The sequence below is a fragment of the Mustela lutreola genome, chromosome 10 (assembly GCF_030435805.1).
Source record: "Mustela lutreola isolate mMusLut2 chromosome 10, mMusLut2.pri, whole genome shotgun sequence".
In the NCBI taxonomy this organism is placed as follows: Eukaryota; Metazoa; Chordata; class Mammalia; order Carnivora; family Mustelidae; genus Mustela; species Mustela lutreola.
The window spans coordinates 74,525,537-74,551,837 of NC_081299.1; the positions used below are offsets into that span (position 1 = coordinate 74,525,537).

General features: G+C 36.5%; 1 long non-coding RNA gene across 1 annotated transcript in view; it reads right to left on the bottom strand.

Moving 5' to 3' along the window:
* The window catches only part of LOC131809766 (uncharacterized), a 118,988-nt gene that overhangs the window by 70,556 nt on the left and 22,131 nt on the right, over positions 1-26,301 (bottom strand). The window lies entirely within an intron of this gene.

Genomic DNA, 26,301 nt, shown 5'->3' on the forward strand with positions numbered 1-26,301 from the left:
TTATTTTACCTAGGAAGGTTGTCATTCAGATTTGAAGGGGAGATAAGGTGTTTCCCAGAGAAACAAAAGACGAAAGAAATTGTCACCATTAAACCAGCATTACGAAAGATGTTAAATGGACTTATTTAAATGGAAAAGAAATTGTCATAATTAGGCACAAGGAAATTATGGATAAAAAAATGTAAAATATGACAACATATACATGAAATGTGGAGAAGAGAGTAAAAAGGGAAGAGAAGGGGAAAAAAATCAAAGAATAGAAAGTGTTTTGACTTAAATGGCCATCAAATTAATATGGACTGTTATTTACTTAGGATGATGTATATGAACCTCATGGTAACTACAAAGACTGTAACTATAAAGACTGTAGCAGGAGACAAAGAAGGGCATTACATAAAGATAAAGGATCAATCCAACAAGAGATAAAACAATTGTAATTATCTACACACCCAACATTGGAACACTCAAATACACAAAGCAAGTATTAACAGACATAGAGAAATTGGTTGTAATACAATAACAGTAGAGGACTTTAACACTCTACTTACATCAATGGATAGATTATCCAGACAGAAAATCAGTAAGGAAACAATGTCTTTTAATGACACACTGGAGCAGATAGACATAACAGACACATACATTGCAGTCTATCCAAAACAACAAAATACCCATTCTTTTCAAGTACACATGGAATATTCTCCAGAATAGATCACATTTTAGGCGATAAAACAAGCCTCAGTAAATTTAGGAGACGTGAAATCATACCATGTGTCTCTTCCAACCACAACAGTATGAAATTAAAAAATAAATCATACACACACAATAAAAAACCTAGAAAAAAACATATACACATAAAGACTGGATAACACGACACTAAACAACCAGTAGGTCAATGAAGCAATCAAACAGGAAATCAAAAAATACATAAAGAAAAATGAAAATGAAAACACAACGGACCAAAATTTCTGGAACATAGTGAAAGCCGTTCTAAGAGGGAATTATATAGCAAAATAGAACTACTTCCAGAAACAAAACAAAACAAACAAAAAAATTAAATAAAAAATCTATCTTTATGCCTAAAAGAGGAAGAAAAAGAACAAACAAATTCCAACATGGGTAGAAGAAAGGAAATGATAAAGAGCAGAGCAGAAATAAATGACACAGAGACCAAAAACAATAACAAAACAACAACAAAAAACAGTGGAAAAATATCAATGAAATGAAGAGCTAGTTCTTTGAAAAGATAAATAAAACTGACAAACCCTTAGCCAGTCTCATCAAGAAAAATAAGAGAACTGACACAAATAAAATCAGAAACAAAAGAGAAGTAACAACTGATACTATAGAAATATCAAAAATAATAAGAGAATATTGTGAAAAACTATACGCCAACAAACTGGACAACCTAGAAGAAATGGATAAATTCTTAGAAACATACAATATTCCCAAACTGAACCAGAAAGAAATAGAAAATCTGAATAGACCTATTACCAGTAACAAAATTGAATCAGTAATGAAAAAAAACTACCAAAAAATAAAATTTCCAAACTGATGGCTTCACAAGTGAATTCCACCAGATATTTAAAGCAAAGAAATTATGTCTATTTTTTATAAAGTTTATGTAAATTGATACACATCTCCTAGGTTAGATAGGGGCCATGCTGCTAAGGTTAAACTCCAAAGCTGAAAGGGCCCAGGTGAGCAATGGAGACAGGTAAAGGGACAGGCATGCATAAAGACTTAATGTGCAGCCAATAGGAGATGGCAGCCCTGGTTTTGGGGGGCAGGGGAGCATTCCAAGAGAGTGCTGTCAAGCTAGAATGTGAGCCCAGTATTACCAGATCTGCTCTTTTCAGGAGAAACCAAAAATTAACATCTTGTTTGATGCTCACCAATTTATTCAACACTGTGCTGATAAAGCAAAGCAAGCACAATGCTGTATAATCCACAGATGTTAGTTAATGGGGAAATATTATGACTAAAATCACATGAAAAAATGTGCTGAAGATCAACTACTGACCTTGTTTGTGAATTAGTCATAGGGCTCTTATCTATACAGGGGACTCTTCATGATATAAGAAATTGCCAACAAGTAAGAAGCACTAAAGGTAGTGTCTAGTTGCTATCCCTTTCTAATACCCACTGGCTCAACATCTCACCATGGGGCCCGTCCCAATCCCTGTCATGAACATCCTAACACAAGCTACCCTAAATTATATGCAGCTACCCAAACACACACATTCTTTTGCTCTTGCTGGGTTTTTTCCCGGAACACTGTCTATTCTTCATAAAGAAAATCTTAATTACTCTTTAAAGCTTAATTCACTGTAAAACCCAAGAAGGAATTAACCATAAGATCAACCCATCTAATAAGTATGTGCTTTGAACCGGACAGTGGGCACTGGAGAAGCAAACATGATAAAATCATTGCTGCCTTCATGGGACTTCCTCTCTGCTTTCCCACAGCACTTTATTCCTGTGTAACAGCCCTAAGCATGTTCATAGTTTTAATCATTAGAGTTCTTAGAAATTGTTCAATTCCCTCAACACAGTGTAAGCTCCCTGAGAGAATGAATGTGTCTCCCCATAAAATCAGCTTTTCTGGTAGTTCATATCTTTTATTCCCTACTATTTCAGAGTTTTTAAATAGTTTGTGTATATAGTACACATTGAATGTATGCAATATATTAGATATGTAGGGCATCTATCCTATCATAAAAGACCACCATGACTAGGAAATCTTAAATTTTCTCTGGAAAACTCAAACTAGGGTGAACTTTTTATATTTAGAAGTCAAAACTATTCATCACAATTTCCCAGTACGCTGCCACATTGCTACCTTCTGCTTTCCCTAAAAAGTGACAAAAACACTGAAACATTAATTAATCCAGATATCTGCTAATCACTCTTACAGTTAACTTGAGCAACAGAGAAAGGAGTCAGTATTCTTAAATTAACCCTGCAGAGACATATTAGCATAGAAACAAAACACAAACTCACTTTGACATCTGGAGTTCTGTGCAGCAACTGTGCCCAATACATAAGTATATCAGTTATGACCCCTCAAAGCAATGGCAAAATCATTTCCTCTAAAACCACAAAAGGTTTCTATAACAAGACTGTCTTGGGTCGCCATGGCTAAGGTCTGTAGTTTTGGCTTTTAAAAAGTGTTCATTGTCAAGATAGTAAGTGTGAGGGCAAAATCTGAAACTATATTCAATGCTGTTCTGACTGTGAATTCTCAGAGTGCTTTGTAGGGAGTGTGGTTTGACTTTTCAAGCTCTCTTTCTGTATCTATCTTGATCTGTGGACTGAAAGTTCTCTGAAGGAGAGAAGACATAGAACATGTACCTTGTAGTGCTTTGAAGAATTAATTGCATTTGTTAGGTGTGCGAAGAAGTCTTTTCACTATTAGAATATGTATTATATTTTATCATACAACATGAAACATGAACACTTTGCATTTGAGAGTAAACCATGACATTACAATGTATTCAGTGTTTGACTTTTAAATCACCTCGCATCCTATTTATAATCCCCAATATGAAATACTGAAGATGATTGGAAGAGAAAAGTCAGAGGACTTAACCAAACAGTAAGAAAGCCAGTAAATGGACTCCTCCCTCAGTCGAGACTTTTTAATTACAAATCACAATTAAAATGTTAAAACTGATATGCCTGAAACATCTAATACTAAATACTAGAATCATTCAAAGCTACAAAAAAATCCAAGTTACTTATTCTGAAATATTAACTGAATGCAATAAATTGTCCTTAAATATAATCACTCAAAGATAGGACTGTTGGGATCAATAAACATTCATAATAGATATCACTCAATTATTCATCTATAAAGTGCTTTTGAGGTCAATATTATGGGAAGATGAAGAGACATCAGTAAGAACAAACATAAAGACATTGTCCCTGTCCTCAAGAACCTTACAGCCTAAAGGAGGTGAAAAGATAAATGTAGTTGGAGAAGCAGCTCCTACTGTTTGCCAGAGTTGTATTTAAGTTGTTGACTTGGAGGTATTTACAAGGTTCCAACCACATTTGTTTCTCTACTGCTCTGTGTTAGAAGGTCTTGTCAGAAAAATGACTAACACTTCGTATAGTCACAGTGTTAGAATTTGAAGAATCCATAGAAATGATCTGGTTCCTCATTTTGTGTTTTCTTTACATATTCACAAAGAAATTCCATAAATGTTAAGTGCTTGTTCAAAGTCACACACAATAAAGCATTAAATCTGAGACAAGAACTTAAGTTTTCAGCCCCTTCATTTTTCTTCTTATACTGAGATATCTTTAAGAGGAATAAGTATTAACCACATTTTTCCAAAAAATACAAATTGCTTCTTACATTAACATACCCAACTATGTATGTTGTGTCTTTCAATTGACTTTTAGCAATTCTATCTCAGCTATAGTCTAGTGACCCCCCACAACAAAATGCACACCTCTTTATACATATTTTATAATTTGTTTTAAGATGTACTTTACAAGGTGTCTAAGTTTTTCTCTGGTATCCTGATTTTAGTTAATAGCAGAAAACAACAACAAGACCAAAAATATAAAATAACAGTCCTTGATCTAGACCTGTTTAGTGTTCCAAAGGAAAAAAAAATGTACCAGGGCTGCAGGCACATGAAAACATGTCAATCAGATGTAATTGCTCTCCAAGAGAAATACTTTTCAGGCAAGTAAAAAAGAACTCATCCTGAACACAAGGCTTTGTAGCAGCAACTAATCTACTAATGACAAGCTCAGTTTGTTATTCTCAAACTCGTTCAAGAGTCAACATCTGAATCGTGACAGAAAAGGACGACCTGACCAAGTCATAGCTCTTAAACAATTATAAAAATGATATGTTCAGGCATTTATAGATTATATATTTAAATTATATATTATACATGTGTTTATGTATATATATGTTATAATGATATTTCATTATATCATTCATAGTTGCTAAGAATAAAAGCTTTCAAGTACCTCATGGTTACTAATACCAGTGCAGACAAGTATCAGAGCTCTAGCACATTAAAAAAAAAAAACAAACAAAAAAACACCCCTCTGCTTTTTTTGCACAATAACTCTTAAGGACACTCAATAGGCCAGATTCTGCCTAAAGACAGTGAAGCCCACATCCCAGGGGGTAGTATTTGAAGGCTATATTTGGCCGGATGCATATAAAGACAGCTTTAAAATTCTTTCACTATCTCTTTCCATTATTGCAGTCTACTTAAATGGAAACTTAATAATCCCTACTACAAAGGACAACTGCAAACTTCAAAAAAGAAGGTCTTGGCCTCTATTTTTGCTGCTTACATTCATTACCCAAAAACTGAAACATCATATTTTTATAGCACCAGAGTTAGGGTATTCACTAACTGGAAGGTATAAAAGTTAAACAAATAAAAGAAAGTAACAACAACAAAAAAAGAAAGAAAATTTAAAAATCCTAAAGTAAGCCTCAGTCAAGAAGTTCACAGTAACCTCCACTTAAATTTACTATAGTTGGAGGCCATCCATTAAAACATTTATTCTCTGAAATGTCATACTTAGGAAAGCCTATACACTATGTATAAATGTCATTTTAACTTTCAGAATAATTGATGTTCAGTTTTAATAGTGCCATGCAAATGAAGAGTATGTAAAGTCATAATCTAATAGGGATTGGGTAGACAAGATTGTTAGATAGGGTGCCCTTTTTCTCTCTAATTGTTATATGGCTCCAATTCTCAGGAGAAGGCACAAGAGCTTAAACACTTCTAGATAATTTGTTTAACCCCTAAAAGCTCCTCCCCAGGGTGCTCATAATAGCTCATAATTAGGGTATAGATTGGCCACATTTTACTAGAGGTCAAAGTTAGGGTGAGTTAAAGATGGATCCAGGCTCCACCCCTTCTTTTTTTCTCTGCCTGCACTCAGGCAATGGGATGTGTCTGCATGTAAGTTCCAGGCTGTAAGTGCAGCAGCCTATAAGAGGCAGACAGCAGCTCTGTGCACGCTGATTGTTGGTAAGAATGTTTGGTTGGTGTGGTAGATGCTGTGATATATAACCCAGATCCTCCTTCAAGGAAGGATTTGTTACACTAACTGCTGGAATCACTGTCAGCTCTTCTGAGGACTGTATTAGTGACAGAGAGTCATTCCCATCCTTCCCAAGGTCACTCATCTTCCCAGGGCATCCTGGGATTGATACAGAACTGTAAAAGCCTGGCCATCAGGAAGACTCTGAAAGTCCATTCTAGCTCCAGAACTCCCAAGGAGTCAACATAGACTGTCACTGGGCCTGCATCATAGATCAACTTCTTCCTTGGTCCATACCTGTTTTCATGCCTTCCCTTCAACAAGTGTGGATCCACGGGCACTCATTAATAACCATCCTGTACCCTAAACTTTAACATACAGTCTGCTTCCTGGAGAGTCCAACCTGAGGCAGGAGGATTTTGAGCTTCACCCTTAACGCTCTAGATTCTATAGAGTGGGAATCTGTGCTTAGGTTTGTAGGTCAAATACTCCTGCTACTGCTTCATTTAGCAGAGAAGTCCTGGACTTGAGTATTATGAACACATGAGAGTTATTAATAAAAATTGTATTTCACTTCCATTTTGGGTATCATCATCATATCATGGCCCACATGCCACTGGAGCAGATTAAGAGTGGATGAGAAAATTTAACCAACAAAATCCCACTCTATACCTGTAATAAAGTCTACTCCTGAAGTCAAAAGGAAAGGAAAGAGTATTCTAATCCAAAAATGTCAAACCTTCTTCAAATCACCTAAATTTGCCCTCTTGAGATTCCTCATTTCCATGACAACTATAAGGAGGAAGAGTTAGTGAATAGTTTGCAAAATGCAGAGAAGTTCAGTGACTGAGGAATTTAAGGAATTAAAGTTAATTAGTTAGATTAAATTGAGGTGGACTTTTCTTTGTTGCTTAATAAATGGAGTGAATATGGATCTGCAAGAATCTTTCCTACCCATTCCCACCAAAAGAGCAATAGATGCCCTGTTTTCAAAAGACTAGTCCTCAGGGAAATCTTCATTTAGCTAGTTGGAACATTATGAGAACATTCACATTTCAATGCATACTACATGGCCAGCATTTGTAGGCAGAGGAAAAAGATATAAAATACATCCACTCTGCAAGTGGTACCATGGTCTGATATAAGTAAACTTATTTCCTTTGTGTTGCTGAAGAAACCTTAATACTTAGATTCCTGAATTCTACCTACATAAAAATATAAAGATTATATTCCTTTTTCTATTGTTATTATATTATGAATCTGGAAATACTTTATGCACAAAAAAATGAAAGGAAAAGTATTTTGTAAACCCACAGGGATAGCAGTCAGAATCCCTTATATTTTGGGTTTGTTGTTGTTGTTATGTAAAGATGTTATTTATTTATTTATTTGATAGAGAGAGAGAGAGATTACACACAGGCAGGGGGAGCAGCAGACAGAGGGAGAAGCAGGCTCCTGGCTAAGTAGGGAGCCCAAAGGGGGACTTGATCCCAGGACCCGGGATCATGACCTGAGCTGAAGGCAGATGCTTAACTGACTGAGCCACCCAGGCACCCCAGAATCCCTTATATTTTGATCTCAACACCTAATCTAGTCACTTGGACATTGCCCTTCATCAAACTATACGAATATCTGAATGTTTTTGTGAGGCAGAGCAATACTGCTAGCCAATTTTACAGAAAAGGAAACCAAAATTGAATTTAAGTTACTTACCCAATAAACTGCAACAACAGACTGAATGTCTGAGGCCTTCCAAAATTCATTATGATGAAACCTAATCCTCACTGTGATGATACTTGGAGGCAGGGCCTTTGGGAGATTAGGTCATAAGGGCAGAGCCATCATGAATGGGATTAATGCCCCTATAAAAGAGACCCCAGAGAGCTCCCTCACCTCCTCCTTCAGGTGAGGATATAGCAAGAAAATGGCTGTTTATGAACAAAGAAGTGAGCTCTCAGAAGACACTGAATCTGCCAGCATGATGACCTTGGACTACCCAGTCTCCAGAACTGTGAGAAATAAATGTTTGTTATTTAAGCCACCCAATATATGGTATTTTTGTTATAGTGGCCCAAACTGACTAAGACAACAACCAACCAGAATTACCATTAAGCCTCAGAATTACAAACTCCCACCAGTTTACAGGGTAAGTTACTTGGCTTCTTCTGTTTCTGGAGTTAAATTTAAGAAACTAATGTCTTTGGCATCGAAGATACTGGTCCAGTTCAAAATCCAGCAAACATTTTTTAATATAACTTGACAGCTGACATTTCTGTTCCTTAAAAAAGAACTGATGTTTTGGGAAAACACTAGAGAGGTATTTTAATTGTTCCCAGCATCTCCACCCTGGCCTCTGGCAAACACCACCTCATTTGGACCATCAAGCAAGTGAGGATAACTTTCCAGCCCAGCTCCTATCTAAGCCAGTGCTCATCCTAGCCAAACTGGCCTAGAACAATTTGTGCTTTCCTATGACTATGCTTTTGCTCCCTCTATTGCCCTTCCTTACAGTATTTGTGTACATATTTCGATTGCAATTTACATAGCAGTTATACAAATACTGTATTTTACAAACACTATATTGAGCCTGGCTGCTCTGCTGATTTGGTATTTTTAATGACAAGGAAATATGTATACATTTCTTACATACGTTATACATTTATTAAGTAAGTATATATATCATCACATATGTGTTTACCAGTAAATTAGTAAGTACTCTGAGGGTCAAATGCCATCTACTTCATTTTATATCCTGAGTTTAGAACAATGTATAACAGAAATTAATATCTTTAAATCTATCTTCTATTTTGATCTGATTAATATGAAATTCTAATATATATAGCATTCTTTTTTTTATGATTTTATTTATTTGAGAGAGAGAGAACACAAGCAGAGGGAATGGCAGGCAGAGGGAGAAGCAGGCTTCCTGCTGAGCAAGGAGCCCAATGTGGGACTTGATCCCAGGACCATGGGATCATGACCTGAACCAAAGGCAGACACTTAACACTGACTGACTGAGCCACTCAGGAATCCCTAATACATAGCATTCTTAAGCTTTTATGAAATATAAATTAAAATGTTTATCTTTTTCAACATTTCCTTGGCAATTCAGGGTTTTTTCCTTGGTGATTCAATCCATACAAATTTTAGGATTTGTTTCAGCACTTTGAAAATTGCTAATGTATTTTGATCCGGATGGTGTTGAAAGTATAGATTGCTCTGGGCAGCATAGACATTTTAACAATGTTTATTCTTCTGATCCATGAGCATGAAATGTTTTTCCATTTTTTTGGTGTCTTCTTCAATTTCTTTCATAAGCGTTCTGTAGTTTCTAGAGTACAGATCCTTCACTTCTTTGGTTAGGTTTATTCCAAGGTATCTTACAGTTTGGGGTGCTTTTATAAATGGAATTAATTTCCTAATTTCTCTTTCTACAGTTACATTTTTAGTGTATAGCAAAGCAACTAATTTCTGTGCATTGATTTTGTATCCTGCCATTTACTAAACTGTTGCTGTATGAGATCTAGTAATTTTGGGGTGGAGTCTTTTTAATTTTCCACATAAAGTATCATGTCATCTGCAAAGAGAGAGAGTTTGACTTCTTCTTTGCCAATTTGAATATATTTTACTTAATTTTTTTGTCTGATTGCTGTTTCTTGGACTTCTAGTACTATGCTGAACAATAGTGGTGAGAGTGGGCATCCTTGTCATGTTCCTGATTTTAAGGGAAAGGCTCTCAGCTCTTCCCCAGGGAGAATGATATTCACTGTGGGCTTTTCATGGTTTTTATGAAATTGAGGAATGTTCCCTCTATCCCTACACTCTGAAGAGTTTAATCAGGAAAGGATGCTGTATTTTGTCAAATGCTTTTTCTGCATCAACTTAGAGGACCATATGGTTCTTCTCTCTTCTCTTATTAATATGTCCCATCACATTGATTTGCAAAGGTTGAACCACACTTGCATCCCAGGAATAAATCCCACGTGGTAGTGATGGACAAAAATAAAGCTGGGGGGCATCATGTTGCCTGATTTCAAGCTATTTTACAAAGCTGTGATCACCAAGACAGTATAGTACGAGCACAAAAACAGACACATAGATTAATGGAACGGAACAGACAGTTCAGATATGGATCCTCAACTCTATGGCCAACTAATCTTCAACAAAGCAAGAAAAAATATCCAATGGAAAAAAGACAGTCTCTTTAATAAATGTTGCTGGGAAAATTGGACCGCTATATACAGAAGAATGAAACTCAACCATTCTCTTACATCATACACAAAGATAAACTCTAAATGGATGAAATACCTCAATGTGAGAAAGGAATCCATCAAAATCCTAGAGGAGAACATAGGCAGTAACCTCTTCGACATCAGCCATAGCAACTTCTTTCAAGACACAGCCCCAAAGGCAAGGGAAACAAAAGTGATAATGAACTTTTGGGACTTCATCAAGATAAAAAGCTTCTGCACAGCAAAAGAAACAGTCAACAAAACAAAGAGGCAACCCATGGACTAGGAGAAGATATTTGCAAATAACACGACAGATAAAGTGATTATATCCAAGATCTATAAAGAACTTCTCAAACTCAACACCCAAAAAACAAATAATCAAGTCAAAAAATGGGCAGAAGACATGAACAGAGACTTCTCCAAAGAAGACATATGATTGGCTAAGACACATGAAAAAATGTTCAACATCATTAGCCATCAGGAAATCAAAACCACATTGAGATAGTACTTTATACCAGTTAGAATGACAAAAGTTGACAAGGCAAGAAACAACAAATGTTGGAGAGAATGTGGAGAAAGGGGAACACTTTTACACTGTTGGTAGAATCCAAGTTGGTATAGCCACTTTGGAAAACAGTGTGGAGGTTCCTCAAAAAGTTAAAAATAGAGCTACCCTATTACCCAGCAGTTGCACTATTGGGTATTTACCCCAAAGATACAGATATAGTGAAAAGAAGGGCCACATGCACCCCAATGTTCGGAGAAGCAATTTCCAGAATAGCCAAACTGGAAGGAGCCAAGATGCCCTTCAACAGATGAATGGATAAAGAGGATAGGATCCACATATACAATGGAATACTACTCAGCCATCAGAAAGGATGAATACCCACCATTTGCATTGACATGAATGGAGCTGGAGGGGATTATGCTAAATGAAATAAGTCAAGCAGAGAAAAACAATTATCATATGGTTTCATTTATATGTGAAACCTAAGTAATAGCATGGAGGACATTAGGAGAAGGAAGGGGAAAATGAAGAGGGGGAATCAGGGGGAGATGAACCATGAGAGACTATGGGCGATGGGAAACAAACTGAGGGTTTCAGAGGGGAGGAAGTAGGGAATGGGTTAGCCTGGTAATGGGTATTAAGGCTGATATATATTGCATGGAGCACTGGGTGTTATACACAAACAATGAATCACGGAACACCACATCAAAAACTAATGATGTACTGTATGGTGACTAATAGTAACATAAATAATTTTTTTATTTAAATAAAAATTAAATAGACATTCTTATTAAAACCATAAGCTGAAGAGTTTTGCTAAACAAACAAATACAAAGGGCTTTCCTTGCTATTAATGTAAATTATTATGAACTTCTTTTAGGTCATTTGCATAGCTTCTTTCAGTTCATAGCCACTTATATAAAAATGTAACTGTTAAATTTGAGTTCAAGATGGCAGATTAGGCAATTGAATTTCCTTCCCATCCTTTCCAAGATTCCACTGAATTAAAGCATTAAAAAGTAGATAAAGAGAATAAATATGTAATAGCAAAGAGACTTAAGGATGAGTGGGTACCAATAAGTGGCATACTTCCACTAACTCCTAGAATAAAGAAAAAGACAGATGGATAAAGCAAGCAGAGAAAGCCTCAGCCTTAAAAATTATAAAAGGAAGTTTCTGTAAAGTTAAAAGCCAATTTTCCTAACAGAAAGTCCTGGACTCAGAGTCAGAAGGCATGGCAGGGCAGGGAGTAAGAAGTGGGATGAAACTGGGTTATTAATTGAATAGCTACACAAGGCACATCTGTAGTCATCATAATTCTCCTACCTGATCCCCAGCACTGAACTCCAGCCAAAACACCAAAGGGCTTAAAATTTCCAAGACTGAAAACACTCTCTGAGAAAGTACACTAAAAATACAAGAAGGAAAAGAATATTAGATAAAAGGTAAGAGGGCCAGAACTCAATTTTGTGATTAAAGTATTTAACTAATATAATCCCAAGAAGAAACAATGGAGGAAAATGGGGGCGAAATAAAATTATCAATGATGTAAGAGAATTTTCTGGCACCGAAGAAAGAAAATATTTAGATTGAAAAGATCCCCTGAGTAATTATAAGAAAACAAATTCTAAGGAAAAATTTTTTTCAACTTTAAATTTTATATTCAACTATCCTATTTTCAAGTTTCAAAGAAAAATAAAGACACTTGCTGATATATAAGCATCCAGAAATTTAATCTCTCACATATGTTTTTTTTTAAAAAAGTTACTTAAGGATATGTCTCCCCAAAAATAAGGGAATATATTAAAAAAGCAGATCCAGAAACCCCAGGTCCAGCCAAGGAGAGAGGTCAAAAGAAGTCTTAGGATGATGGCAGCACATTAACACATCCAGCTTAAAATAAGAGGACAGAAGATTCTACTGTAAAGTAGCCTAAGGAAAGAAAAGAGTTTGACAGAAAAGAAAGTAAAACTTAAATGGGAAAGGAAAATCAAATCAAATAAATTTTAAGTAAAAAGAAAGGTAAGTTAAAAATTCAGCATACATATGTGCCAACTAGTAATCTTCCAAATATGAAACAAAGGTAAGAATTAAAGCAATTGATGGCATTCGAGAAAGAAATATTTCATTTATAATTATTACAAGGAAAGGCTTTCCTCTTGTGACCCAGGTACTTTTTCTTATATCCACTTAGTACTTTAGAGAAGGAAATTTAACACCCTAGCTGAACCAATATTGAACAATAGCCATTATCACACAAATTATGTTCATTGCTTTTCAACTTTTCTACTTATTCACAAAGAATGGAATACTTTTGTGATTGTAGGCTGGTGTATGTTGTTACCAGTCTTAATAATGCAAAAATATAAGTGAAGCTCACAGAAAATGTTGTGTGAAAGGGGAATGAGAGGAGAAAGAACCAGTAGGAATAATAATAATTTCTTCTTAAAATTTGGGAGTCAAGAGATACAAACAAGAAATAATGTTTAAGGATATTATTTAAAGTAGCAAAGACAAAGCAAGAACTAAATGTTATATAAATATCATCTATTTGGGGAAGGAAAGGTGGTGCAAATGAGCCAGATCCTCATCTTTTGTTTCAAAGAGCAAATAGGTATCACAAAAAAAATGCATGACGCCTGAAACAGAAACAGAAATATGTCATCTAGTCTTTTGAAGGATGCACCAAAAGAAAAGACAAATAGTTTAAAGAGATTGACTCTTGGGATTGGGACTTAAACTGAGAAGGGAGAGAACTGATAGGACACTGACATATTTGTATTATTTATTGCCACATGTATAGATTTGATATATATATAACAAAAAAAAAAAAGTTTTAAGTGAATGTAATGTTACATTCCAGAGAGAGAGGGATATATTTGAGAGCAGAACTCACTCTCTGGAAAGTAACCTGTCTCTATATCCCCCTTTTCCTTAGTCACCCTGTATACCATCCAACCCCACAGCTCTTCAGCGTCTGCTCTCAGTTCTCTTTCTTCTTCGATTCAGAAATCACTTCTAATTAGGAAACCTGTAATGTCACTGGGACTATCCTGACTTTTTCAGTAGACTGTGAATATGAATGTGATAGAACAACACAAGTAATTTTTAAAGAGGCAAAATGTCTTAGTACTTTAAGCACTGAAAAACTATTCTCTCATTTTGAACTCTTTTGAATGCAGTTAACAGAAACCAAGTTCAAACTAGTCAATAAGAATATATATACATATTTGACTCTAGAACTCTAAGGATTAGTTAAGTGACCAAACAGCAGAAGCAGGGGTAGAGTACAGGCAGACTTCAAAAGTATGTAACCAGGAACTTAAGCAATGCTAAGGATTCCCAACCTCCATCATCATCTGTTTTGTTCATGCCAATTTTATCTCACTCATCAAAGACCAGAATCTTCCACATGGTGGAAAACATGAGGTAAGTGTGGTAGCAGGCAGCTATCAATCCCCACAGTATCCCACTTTGCCATCTGAGATGTATTTCCTCAGGTCAAGTTAAAAAAAAAAATTAGGAAAGAACTCTAATGCCCAGCTTGGGTGAGGTACTCAACTCTGGACAAATTAGCTATGATCAGGACATACTATCATTGAACAGGTTACATGTCATGTTCCCTCACCCCCACTGACAAATTAACTGTTGTCAGGGGTACAGCGCCACATAAAAACAATCTCTAGTTAAAATGGGGCAGCGGGGAGCGGGGACTCTCGAAAGAAAGAGAAATGCTCCTCCAGTGAGTGAGATTGGGAGGTACCCATACTAGACAGACAAAACATAATTATTTGCTATTTAGGAAATGGAACTCTTTCAAAGAAATTACCTGGTACATGATAATTGTGGGGGGAAAATCAGTTTCACTGCATTTGGGCTTTAGAATAGTAAAGAGAAATAATAGTTAAAGTATTAATTCAACATCATCTCTCAAAAAGGCCCATAAATGAGAATTGTTTATAGCCTTATGAATTAACTTTTTCCCACTCCCCCTCTGAAATAATTTCATTTGAATATTCTCAAAGCTGGCAAAACTTTGTCCTTTGGATGTATACATAGCTTAAGACAACTAAAACACAGTTGGATGTGTGTGTGGATGTTTGTGGGGTTCCTATTTTTAGTTTTTTGACGACCCCCATACTGTTTTCCAAAGTGCACCAGTTTGCATTCCCACTAAAAGTGCACAAAGGTTCCTTTTTAGCCAGCACCTGTCATCTCTGGTCTTTTTTATTTTAGCCGTTCTTATGGAGTAAGAGGACATCTCATTGTGGTTTTGATTTGCACTTCCCTGATGATTAGTGATATGGAACATCTTTTCATGCATTTGTTGGGCATCCATATGTCTTCTTCAGAAAAATGTTTGTTCATGTTCTCTGTCCATTTTTTAATTAAATTACTTGGGTTTTTCTGGTGTGGAGTTGTAAAAAATTTTTATATATTCTGGATATCAACTTCTTATTGGATATATCATTTGCAAATATCTTCTCCCATCCAGTAGTTGCTTTTTTATTTTGTTGATGGTTTCCTTTGCTGTACAGAAGCTTTTTATTTTGGTATAGCCCCAATAGTTTAATTTTGTTTTTGTTTCCCTTGTCTGATATATTTAGAAAAATGTATCTATATCAATGTCAAAAATTACTGCCTGTTTTCTTCTAGGATTTTATGGGTTTAAGACTCACTTTTAGGTCTTTAATCCATTGTGAGTTTATTTTGGGGTACAGTGAAAGAAAGTGATCCAGTTTCATTCTTTTGCTTGTAGCTGTCCAATTATCCAGCACTGTTCACTGAAGAAATTGTGAAAAATATTGAAATGTTAGAATCAGTTTTTTAAAAGTTGTGCTTATGATTAGGTAGTCTCTATTGTCCTTACTATGAAAATTAAGACACTACTATATTCCCACTTCTTCCAGTTCGACCTCCATATCACCAAATTCTTTGATTATATTATTCATTTTAGTATATCATAGTTAATAACATTTGCATTCTGTTCTCCAATCAATATTCCCAAGAATTTTTCTGCTATTCTTCCTTATTTTTCAAAGTTTAAGAGCAGCAGTCCTTTTAACTATGGTTTCTTTATTCAGGAGTTTTTAATTCTGATCTATGTTTTGGTTGGCTGCAATCACCTAATATTTTTTCAGTGAGTGTTCATGAATGTTTTGTTCCCTGAGTTCTTGCATGTTAAAAATGCTTTAATTTTAAGCTTGAAGGATAAGATGGTTAGGTATAAAATTCCTTGATGGCATTTGTATTTCCTTCACAAACTTATAGATATTGCCCACTCCCTTCTGGCACTGGATGTTACTGTCGAAAGGCCGAAACTAACCTAATATCATGTCATGTACATTTTTGTTTTATAATTTTTCCTCCTTTGACAGAAAAAGATTCTTTCTTTATCCCTGAAGTTTTTTAACATATATCTTTTTGTGGATAGTTTTATATCAACTATTCTCTAGGACATAATAAATCCAGTTTATCTATACACCTAGGTATTTATTTCAGGAAACTTACCTACTATTACATTATTTTACATACTATCTTATATATTTAAAATGTATAAAATATATTAAACATATAAATGTATCTTATACAGTACATATTATACATATTTTATATATTAAATATATTTTTTCTGTCCCATTTTTATATTCTTTACTTCAATAACTAGAGTTGTATTTTCAGTCATGTTTACTCATTTTTTTCTTTTCATATGACTTATCCTTGCAGTGTTTTTACTTTCTCATCCTTTTCTTTCCTGAACACTGCAAGATTTCTTTTCATATCACCAGTTTTTACTTTTGTCTTTGAGCTCTTTTCAAAGAGAAATCAGTCGCCTGCATTTTTTAAGCTTGAAATTTTTGCCTTTTCCTATTTAATTATTCCTATGGTATGTTTCTCACTTGCCCTCAGATTATGTTATTTTTCTCTTTTATTCTGTAGTTTACATATGTGGGTCCATGCTAGTTCTTCTGTGATTACTACTCATCTTAAAATGTAACTGGCTATTTATCGAAGAATGTGTGAAGGCATGAAAAGAGAGTTAAGTCAAAGCAGCGAGCAGCTTCCATGGGATATGTCTTTCAAACCCTCCTCTTAACAAGTCTACTACTGCCTAGGAAACAGTGTGGCTAGGGATAAGCAAAGGGAATTCCTGCTGAACCTGAACACACTTTGAAAAAAAAAATAGCACCTTTTCAGCAATATTTTAAGGAATATGTTAAAGTGATGCTTATAAAGTGAATATGTTAAAGTGATGCTTATAATGAAGAGACATTAGGGTTGATCTGCTCACTGTATAACTAAAATGTCAATGTTCAGACTCTGCTGGATCCTTAAACTATAAAGCATCCCCTTTACCACAACTTGAACCATCTCTCCTTCACCTATAGTACCACCTCTTAAAATAAAGAGTAAGATGGTTTGTAGACATGTTGGCTCCTTCAATACTAACTTGAAGTTCTGTGATATTAAACTAATTTCTACAAACCTACTTCCCTCTTTTTTCTTGGCCCACCCATATCCTCATATTTCATCTCCAGTGAAAAATGATCTTTTGATATGATTCTTTCAGGTCAAAGATATTTAATTTTAGGGTAATATAGGATCTGTTCCAGGTTCAAGATGGCATTCAGGGGTTCTCAGTCTTCTCACCATCTCCCATTCAAACCACACTAGGTGGGTATGCTTATTTATGTGAGAGGTCGGTTGTAGCTGACATTTATTTTTTAATGGAATGTTTCTTTTTCTAATAACATTCTTAAAGCTTTTATTAGTGGATTTTGAGGGAAATAAATTTTTTAAAATGCCTTAACTTAGTCATTTTTAACAACGACTCTCAGATAATCTTTCTTAAATCAAAAGTAAATGAAACCCAAGCCCACTAGTAAAGGAATTAAGTATTTGGTCATTGGTAAACAATTCAGACATTAGAATGATATCATTAAGTGAAAAATGGGAAAAAAGTCAATGTCCGTGAGCAATACCAGGATAAAGAAGTTTTTAAATAGGTAGCAAATTTATGTTTCAATGTCTTTTAATCTCAGGAATGATATGGTGGGAAAAAAACAATCTTCAAAAGTAGTGAGTACAACTTAGACATTTGGCTTAGTTTTTTAAATAATAGATCTTCAACAATATTCTGAAGGGAGCTTGGATAGCCTGCATAAAAAGCATGATGGGTTTCAACTATAGTTTCATAACATTTTCACGAAATAGGAGATTGAGTTGGCCCCATCATAGCTTAAAACCTTGTTTGCATCATCTTATGAGCCATCTTTTTTTTAAAACAGATCAATTTCATCTACACTAAGGTCCACTGAATACATAACTACTCTTAAATAACCCTCTTTGTGATAATCACAGCAAGGGTAATAGGGAACTCTCCTCAGCAGTTACAGTTCCATGTTCAATGGACTGACCACTCACTTTGATGTTGTGCAGACTGGAATAAGTTCCATCCAGGGCTTGATGAAAGCTTCATCAGTGGCACACAATGTTTAGCTTTTAGGTTCTTAAATTCTTAACCATCCACTAAATTTACATTAAGCTAATGTGCACTTAGTATTTACTTTGATCTTCTAGCCACACACTCCAAATATTTTCCATCAATCACATTTTTTCATCTCTTATTAGTGGAAGATACACATGCTGTACTTTTCACATTATGGCTGACTCACTCTGTATTTCAGAATTTTCTTGTTGTCAAATGACTAATTCACAATGAATTATGAATACTTATTGTCTTATCCCTTCCCACTTTTTAATTATCCCAACTCTGTTTGCAGCATAACCTTTCCTGACTAGAATTTGCAACATTGCTGTTCCTGTTACATTAGGACTAATAAAACTCGTAAAACTCCTGAAAACTGTTGAAGAACAATCAACATGTAAGCACTCACAAATGACAACAGCTGAGAATAAGTTAGCTGCTTGTAGCCAATACCAAACCCATTGGTTTAGGGTAGTGTGCTCTAGTACCCAGCCTTCTTGTACCTCTTTAAGACTTGAAATGTAGATTTAGTAATGCTGCTAACTGACTAGCTATATTAGTAATGCTGTTTTCCTGGGTTAGTGATCCTGATTAGAAATATGGGCAAGTATTGCTGAGTATACTCAGCTTTTGCATAATAAGATTTGGCTAAAGAACTGGAGATGGTTGGCATTACAAGGATCCTATTTGTATCTCAATTTTCACATCAGGAAAATCTTGACCGCCTACTCTGAGAACACAAAACTCATTTTAATGATTACTAAATCCTCTTCCATATGGTAGCATTATCACCTTTAAAAGTTTGGAGATTTGCTGCTTAATGTTGTTAAAGTTGGGCAGTAGATTGTTATATTTTTACTTCTAGCTGCATAAATATAAAGGTTACCCATGGGAACCAAAGGAAACCCTGTTGGCATCACTGACATTTAGATGGAAAGCCCACACTACTCATTCACTTCCAATTTGCCGAACTATTACATTCATAGATTTAAAACAGATACTTTTCACTTTTCCCCTTCTTAGCCTGGCACTTTATACAGGGCATAGTGGCACATAATCAAATATTTTTATGATAGGAAAGAGGTCATTATTTGATATTTATGGCTACGATGCAATAAGATGGCATTAAAATCTAACTCTCTGCTTGGGCTTGAATTTGTTTTCAGCGATCTTAAATCCAAGGCCAAAATGTTAGCTAAGAATATCACCAGCATTTATCTACAATGTCCTTAAAAATCCCACAGAACTGACTTAGTTCCCCCTGATGCCAGTGAGGGGATGGCTGGGCAGGCCAAGAGATAGTCTTCACCAGCAGCTTTATATTCCCAGAAGGGCTTGCCCATGTTCATTGCGCTGCAATTGGAAGAAATCTGTTCCACCTTGAACCAGGATAAGAATAGCCAATATTCTCTGCCTCTGTTTGGGCCTCAGGGCCGGAATGGGACAGAGGGACTCTAGCAGTGTTTCAGCTTGGTTTGGAGAAAGCCAGCACCAGGATCCCCAGAGGGTGTCAACCAACTCAGACGCTCTGGCAACACCCTTGGCTCTTCCTGGCCCTCTGGGTTCTCACCTGCCCAGGTGACAGAATTCAGGCAGAGCTCAAACAAGCTCCATCCCAGCAGGCTGTGGGTGAGGCCAGCAACCTCTGTATTCAATAACCATCCAGTTCTCCTGGACTTGAACTCCATTGTGTCATAACGACTCTTAAAGCTGTACAGGACAATTTACTGCCATGCCAGTCAGGTGTGCCAGACACGTTCTATGAGTCTTCAGATTTGTGCCCATCCATCCCCAATACCTCCTCCGTCTACCCTGCCATCAGGGAACACCCACAGCCTGCACAGGGTGCAGCCAAACAGGTGAGCTCAGTGTTGCTGTAGTGAAGGGGCTGCCAGGCTGGTCTTGTGGTCTCTCTCCTAGGCCATGCCTGAGTTGGGGTTAAAAAGCTGCAGAACTGGGGTGCCTGGGTGGCTCAGTGGGTTAAAGCCTCTGCCTTTGGCTCAGGTCATGATCCCAGGGTCCTGGGATCGAGCCCCGAATCAGGCTCTCTGCTCAGCAGGGAGTCTGCTTCCCTTCCTCTCTCTCGGCCTGCCTCTTTCCCCACTTGTGATCTGTCAAATAAATAAATAAAATCTTAAAAAAAAAAAAGCTGCAGAACCCTTTTTACTAAATAGAGAATTAGGGGTGCCTGGGTGGCTCAGTGGGTTAAAGCCTCTGCCTTTGGCTCGGGTCATGGTCCCAGGGTCCTGGGATCGAGCCCCACATCGGGCTCTCTGCTCAGCAGGGAGCCTGCTTTCTCCTCTCTCTCTGCCTGCCTCTCTGCCTACTTGTGAGCCTCTCTGTCAAATAAATAAAGTCTTTTTTAAATAAATAAATAGGGAATTAATACAACATAGCACAAATGCCACAGAACTAGTTTCTGATGATGCGTCCATCCTAGCCATTAAAGATGAAAAGGCACATACCATGATTTCCTTTTATTCCTTCTCAAATACATACTTTTCTAAATGGAACTCTATAGTTTTCATAGAAGGAAAAAAAAAATGTGATCTTTGGTATGATTGCTGTTATTCAGGATATCATTGAAATACATTTAACTAGACATCTACTGTTTGGGGAATTTGCAGTGATTGAGTTCCAGTTCATTACTTTCAGGGCTGTGATGCTATTGCCAGGGCCTCAAAATCAGTAAGATGACCTAAACCCAGGTCAGAGAGGCTACAATAGCACAAAGGCAATTATGCTGCAAGAAAAATGTTGTCCACTAATCAGCTGGCAATCAATTACTAAGAAGAGAAGATAACCCTCTCCCCACTCAAGCTCTTCAGTATTAATAGTGCCATCGTGTAATTACTTTCGTCTTGGGCAGGTGCATGAAAGGACAGAGTCTGTAGCACACTGCTTCGAAGATTAATGAGTTCTGTCAATTTGCCCAGCAGACATCTGATTCTCCAGCTTTCTGTAGCTACTGGTTTTACACTTGCCTCAGGGTTATTTCCCCCCTGAAAAAATTAGCTAGTAATTTAAATACATTCAGTAAGCATACATCTTTAAGGAAGGGAGGGACCCTAATTTTGCAATGAGGTATGAACCAAAAACACTCTTCATCTGAATATTAACATAGCAAGTGGTTCATAATGGCAGTGTTCTTTCAGTCACACTTTATTTTTAGGTATCGCAATTAGTGAGGTACAAGATTCAGAGTCTACAGAAACCCCCCAAAGTGGGATCGTGTAAACTCAGCATCCTTGATATTCCCCCTTCTCCTTGCTGGCCTAGAAGCTATAAAAGAAAAAACTGTGAGAGCTCCAGTAAATAATGGAACTATTTTAAAGCTTCCTACAATACAAATGCCTTGACTAAAGAGGAAAATTTTAGACCACTGATTTTCTGGGCAAAAGCCATTGAGAATCCCCCATACCCCCGCCCCAAAGGCAAATGCAGCACTGGCCCAGAGAACCTGGTCACCCAAGCCCATACATTTGTGTCAGAACAGGAATTGCCTATAAACTGAAATGAATATCAGGAAATTTGCTGTTGCTCTAAATTGATATTTTATAACCCAACTACTGTAAAATCTCATAATCTTTAAATACACGAAGTCAATGTACTAAATGGCTATTTTATGATGCTACCTAACAACTCCGATTTGTTTCTCATGAGGACCTAAGTCTTCTTAGTTCATGGCTCTCCTTTGATTGCTCTTTCAATGAGTGTATGAATAAAAGCAGAAGAAAAATCTGACTCAACAACATTATTTGTTCCTCTACCTTTCTACCTCCATTTAATGTTACGATCAGCCACTCATGAAATTTTTTTCCAGACTACATTTATTGAATATTAGATTTTGCTAATTAATTCTTTATATTAATTTCTTTCAAAGCAATGTTATCAATTGTTTCCAGTAAAAGGGAGAAATGAAAGAGAGAGAAGAAAGAAAGAGAGAAAGAAAGAAAGAAAAGAAAGAAAAGGAAAGAAAGAAGTAAAGCCCAGCCATAACTTGATTTTCACATAGATGATTTTAAGCCTACCTAAATGCTATCTATGGTCATGTTTATCACTGACCCATGTTCATCAGTTGGTGTTATATAAATTATTATTTTTTATAGTAATAGACGATAGAGTAGGGAATACTTTTGATATGGAGAAACTATTCCTAAGAAGGTAACAGTACCTGTGCTTCCTTGAAAAACAAAGTCTAAAGCTACTAATCTTCAAGGTTGGATATATTTTAGAATCCGTATCAGAGAATCTTCATCAAAAAGAGATGAGTAACATATTACCAAAGCCATGACCTCATACAAGTCAACAAGAACTAACACCACCTCCATGATAAAAAAAAATCTTACCTATTTGAATTTTCCTCCTTATAATATTTCTACCTAAGTGGATACTTTTTATTCATCCAGGAATTACACAAGAAATCATTTTCCTCAAATGATCTGTTATCTTCTGATGAAGCTCTTGGTAGCTAGCTCGATTACAAGTATCCAGCCCAGAGGCGAGAGCTACTCTGTCTGCAGACACAATTCTAGAAACCTAACACAACCTAACCCTGTGACAAGCCAGGCCACTATCTCTGGTGCCACAAGGGGTATCAAAGACCAAACTAATTTCAGTCACATGCATTCAAATATATTAATGTGTATATGTATTTAATTAGTACTTAAATATCACTCTGTGGGGACCTGGGTGGGGCAGTTGGCTAAGCATCTAACTCTTGGTTTTGGCTCAGGTCACGATCACAGAGTCTTAAGATCGAGCCGTGCTTCGGGCTCCATGCTTTTAGCTCAGAGACTACTTAAGATTCCCCCTCCCTCTTCCTCTGCCCCTCCCCCCTCACTAAAAATAAATAAATAAATCCTAAATAAACAAATAAATATTACTCTGGCTACTAATTCTTGCTCATTAGCTGAATACTTAAAAGGCCAATATTTAAGATATATTTGGATATTTTACCCAGAAAGGAATATCTAAACAGTGTGAACTGAATGAATAGGGAAGAAAATGGGCAATACTATAGGCAATAAAAGCACCATGAAAAATCTCTCAATACCACTGCTCTATGATTGGATGTGCTAGTAACTAATTCTGATGGGCCTATTATTATTATTATTGGATAAAAAAAAGACAACACCTAGTGGAGATATAAAATATCTGGACCCCTGTCAGCCCTGATTACACAGGACAAAAGAAAAAAACGGAATTTGATTTCAATATATCTTTAAGAGGGAAGAAATAAGAAAACTGAAGGGGATACAGCAGAAGAGAGGTCATTTTCCATCTCTGACTTTGATCCATCCTGGAGTGTATCTCATCTAGATGGTTTTCTGTTGGGTAGAGTGCTTCTAAGGTAAGAACTGCCCTTACCTGGAAAGGGCCATTATGACAGCCCAGTCAGAATTTCCACCAGTGTGCACCCTGCCAGTGGCTACATAGAGAGGTATGCTTACACACCTGCTTGCATATAGAGGCAAGCACAGGTCCACTTAGATGGAGGGGCATTTCCTGCAGACCCCAAAGCTGCCAGCTTCTTTTATCCAGGAGACAGATTTGATTAGCATGCCCTGAAATACAAAGGCTGAAAGAAACAAATACCATCTCTCTGTGTTTCCCTCTTTGTGAAACCTAGCACCTTTCCTAAGACCTTGTAGAGAAATTACCTAGGACACATGAGGGATAAATCCCCAAAGCAGGACATACAGACAATTTAGGCCCTCAGAACAATTTTTTTTTCCTAGCCTCAAGAAAACCTTCATCAGGTACTCTAAATATGAAACCATGAAAATCTATGAAATACAATTTTACATTTTAAATTCAAAGTAAAGTCAAAAAGCTTTTTTCAGATATAATACTAAAAACAAAAAAAAACAAAACAAAACAAAACAAAACAGTTGATACTTAGTGCTTCCTAAAGTTAGGCACATGCTAAGTGCTTAACATGTGTTAGCACTTTCAAGTCTCATAACAACTCCATAAGGCAGGTACAATTATTATCCCCATTTTACAGATGAAGAAACTAAGGCATAAAGAGGTTTAATAATTGGGGCATCTGGGTGGCTCAGTGGGTTGAGCCTCTGTCTTCGGCTCAGTTCATGATCTCAGGGTCTTGGGATCAAGCCCCCCATTGGGCTCTCTACTCAGCAAAGCCTGCTTCCTCCTCTCTCTCTGCCTGCCTCTCTGCCTACTTGTGATTTCTGTCTCTCAAATACATAAATAACATCTTTAAAAATAAGTTAAAAAAATTAAAAAAATAGGTTTAGTAATTTGTCCAAGATCAAATGGCAAGATAAGTGGCAAACCTGGGATTCAAATTCAAGGAATTTCCCTCAGAGCCTATGCTTTTTACCACTGCATTATGAATAGAATGTTTTAAAATCATACTACCAAGACAGGACAAAAACAACAGAAAGAATTTTTTAAAATTGTATGAAATAATAGATTCAATAATGATCATGACATATAATTGAGCAATATTGTGATAGAGCTATATAATCAACCTAACATATCAAAACACCCCACTTGCAAGCCTGAGGCTGAGTCAATTAAATTCTTGAATTCATCAGTTTGTTTTCAGTGCTCCTCACCCCAAATGTCCATTTTTCATCCAACTAATTTTTGTGGTGGGCCGGCACTATACTAATTGCATCATTGGATCTCATCTGTAAGACACAAAATTACCTCTTTCTGGTCAGAATGTCTATGAAGACTGGCTTGGACTGAAGGACTTTCTTAGAGGACTTACAAAAGACTGCAAGAAGTCATCAACCACCTCCAGCAACCCAACATTGTCTATACCTCCTTCCTCTAATGCCCCAGGCATGGTAGGTTTTCGATCCTAAGACACGCTGTCAACAGTTTAGGTAGCTTCCTTGCTGTATCATTTCCAAAGCAGGTTGAACTACACACAAGAGAAAACTGAACATGGGGTGGCAAACAGAGACCTGTTTGTTTCCACACAATAAGAGGCCAGAAGGTTGAAAATCCTTGGTTGGTGTGGCAATGCCATAATGTCATTGGTACAATGCCTTGTATCACTGTTCTGTCATGTGCTTTGGGTACATAGTGTCGTCTCAGACACTATGATACTGGCACAGACAGGAGGAAGGGAGAAAGGCAAGGTGAAAGTCACATGCCAGCTGAGCCTGGATCTCACCTAAGGAAATTCCCTGAATGTCTAACACTGAGACTTGTATTTATATCTCATTGTCCTGAACTGCATCATGTTTCCACCCCTAAACAACAAAGGAAGGAGTTACGTTTTTTAACTGGGCACTTCGTCACCTGGAAAAATACTTTGGATTATGACAGTAATAAAAGAATAGAACTGGGGTGTCAACTCTCAGCCTGCTACACTCACATTAGTCATGCATGGGAGAATCCTCACACTGCTTGCTATATCTTGCCTCTGCTTAACCAATTTTGTAATTTGGATTCTGTTGACTGTAATTCTGATATATAAGGACACTTTGGGTTATAAATAAAAAGAAAACAGTTCAAGTATAAAAAAGAGAGCTTAAGTGGAAAAATAAATTTAATAGGTTCATATAAATTAAAAGTCTGGAGTATACTGGCTTCAGGTACAGCTAAATCCAGGAGCTGAAACAGTGTCAACTACCTCATTTTCCTTCTTTTCCTCTTTTCCTCCTCCTCTTCTCTTAGACAAGCTTCCATGTAACAGAGGAAACAAAATGGCTGCTGGCCATCCTCATTCTATAAAGAGTATTTCCAGTGGAAAGAGTTGTTATGAATGATACTGAGTATCATTCCAAGGATGAGTGATCATCCTTGTGATCAAGAATGAGTGATCATACCAAGGATGAGTGATCCTACTTTTCAGGAGTTCACAAGTCTAGTGGAAATGCTATATTTTCTTGGGTGAACCAAGCTACGTAAGTTATACTCCCACTAAATTGAAATAATTTTAAAATATATCGTTCATTTTTAGAACATACTTGCACCTATCATTGTTAAATAAATAGCCCATCAACTCTAATATCAGAAGACTGAGCATTCTATCACAAAAGGGACTCCAAAAAGCA